Raw genomic sequence first — 2356 nt, 5'->3', positions numbered from 1 at the left:
CCCAACTGTGGGTTCTTGGAGAATTTTTCATGTCGTGTCAAGAAATCAGGCTGGTGGGTTTTTCAATGAGAGAAATTCTGGTAACTTAATTAAGTGGCATATTTGTTGAAGCAGTAATTAACTGATAAATTAAAGAAGGCCTGGCCAGTCTTTGCTCCCAGGTCATACGATGTCGTTAGAAAGTCCTGAATAAATCTGGAGTTCCATGATTTCCTTGTGGTTCATGATCCTTTTGCCAATGTAGTCTGGAACAAGAGCAAGATGAACCTCCAAATAGCAACAGGTTGATTGCAGGTGATGTCAAGTGGTATTTAGAGGATCCTCCACCTTGTGTTTGGTTCCATGGTGGAATGGTGAGCCCTCTGGACTCTGGATCCAGTGATCCCAGTTCAAGTCTCAGAATGACCTTCCTGTCTGGAATGTGTCCCATGTAACAAACTGATCAAGAGATGTTACGTGGTTCAAATGTTCTGGTTCATTTCTTACTGCCATGAACACAGACTGTGTGTTTAATGTTAACAATAAATGTAACAACTAAGGAGCCAGTAGCTCCTGTGGAAAAAATTCTACTTTGTCAGTGAATTAATTCAGTCTGCAACTGTCAGTGTCTGTCAGGATGGCCGAGCGGTCTAAGGCGCTGCGTTCAGGTCGCAGTCTCTCCTGGAGGCGTGGGTTCGAATCCCACTTCTGACAAAGGACATTTTCTCCACATTCCTATGCATCCACAATGGTACATTCCAAACCCAGTTGAAGCTGCTCTCCACTGATGGGAGTGAGTGGTTGAACTGGCAGCAGAGGAGGCAAAGGAGCTTCCCTGTGACGGTCCAACATCGCCTGGTTTCCTCCAACATGGAGCAGCCACCAAACTCTAACTTCAATGTTGGATCAAAGTCTGCTGAAGAAATGTGTTTTCTTTCAATTCACATTTTGTCCATTAACTTCATAATCAGAGTCTCCATTTCATCACATGACTAAAGTCTGGGTTCTGTATTGGTGGTAAAATATCCTTCAATGCCCCTCACTAGTTTGCACACAGAAAAGCATATTTTACTGGTTTCAGATCTCTTAGCTTGTTCTCTCTCTTAAAGCAGCTGAGGCAGCTTTCATTGTGTGATTCATTTTAAAATATAAATATGGAACAGAACCATTGGAATCAGATGTCAGGACATTTGAAGGAATGTCAATCTCCTGTTGAAATGTTGCAGTGTGCAGCTGAGGCTCTCTGGCAGTGGCACAAGGAACCACAATGGCAGAACCTGGACCCTCCTGGAGGAGAACCACAGGTGAGGGCCTTCTTGGCTCCAGATTGATGGAAATCAAGTGTCTGAGGCTGTTAGCAGCCATGAAGTTGATCTGGTTGGCACTGGTATTTGTTCTTGCTGCAGCTCAGGAGTGATTCAGGAGAAGAGTTTCAGAACAGCCAAGGTTGGGGACTGGAATTTTAGAATTTCCCCTGGAACCAAACAACCTTGGAGGGTAAAACCTCCAATCCTAGCCAATCAGATGCAGCAGAAGAAGAAGCTGACATCTACCCTGACAGTCAGAGCATCAAGTCAAGAAAACATCACCATCTTGTAGTTCCAAACCTTCACCTGTCAGATTCAGCTACTTCTTATTGTAAACAACAAAAACAGAGTAAAAGTCTCTGGCAACATATTTGTTTCCTGTAGGGTTTCTTCATGTATGTGTGGTGTACCTGCTTTCCCAGAGGACTGCCATCTTTGTTCTGTGGGCTGACATGTTTTAGTGTCAGCACAGGTCATAGCGCTGAGACTGAACTCTCATTCTCCTCCAAGTAGTATTTCCACCTCACACTCCTGCAGATATTCAAGTGAACAGGGAACACAAATTTATGCTCAACTTCTCCTGTGTATTCATCCACAGTCACTAAACAACAACCAAACCAAACAAAAGGGGTTTGCTAGCATGGCGATCAGCTGTAGTTCACCATCTTATCCAGGTCACATGACTCAGGAGTGGCGTGGCCGTCTGGCAAACAAAGGGTGGCTGGTTTGATCCTCACTTTCTCCAGTGACCATGTCAAAGTGTCCTTGAGTGAGATACTGAACCCCTAAATACTTCTGATGAGTAGGTTGGCTCCTTGCATGGCAGCCTTCAGCATCAGTGTGTGAGTGTGTGAATGAGAGGACATTGTTCAGCTCCTTGAGTGCTGCTGAGGTAGAAAGGCTCTGTACAAACTGAGTCCTTTTACCATTTCTTTCCTGCTTCTAGCGGTGCTGTCGTCACTTCCTGTGACCGTGGAGGAAAGGGGTCCCCCTTCAGAATAAGTTTGATATCATTGTTACTTCCTCTTCAACATGCCTTTAGCAGACCAACTCAGAGAACAGCTCAGTGA

General features: G+C 44.7%; 1 non-coding gene across 1 annotated transcript; it reads left to right on the top strand.

Annotated features, from left to right (window-relative positions):
* Positions 1-610: 610 nt before the first annotated feature.
* trnal-cag (transfer RNA leucine (anticodon CAG)) lies at positions 611-693 on the top strand. Its single transcript has one exon. It is a non-coding gene; the product is annotated as a tRNA-Leu (tRNA).
* The last annotated feature ends 1663 nt before the right edge of the window (positions 694-2356 follow it).

The sequence above is a fragment of the Aulostomus chinensis genome, chromosome 1 (assembly GCF_037954235.1).
Source record: "Aulostomus chinensis isolate RoL2024-O1b breed Wild chromosome 1, RoL_Achi_v1.0, whole genome shotgun sequence".
Taxonomy (NCBI): domain Eukaryota; kingdom Metazoa; phylum Chordata; class Actinopteri; order Syngnathiformes; family Aulostomidae; genus Aulostomus; species Aulostomus chinensis.
The sequence above is the reverse complement of the archived record's forward strand: the minus strand, read 5'-3'. Positions and strand labels throughout refer to the sequence as shown.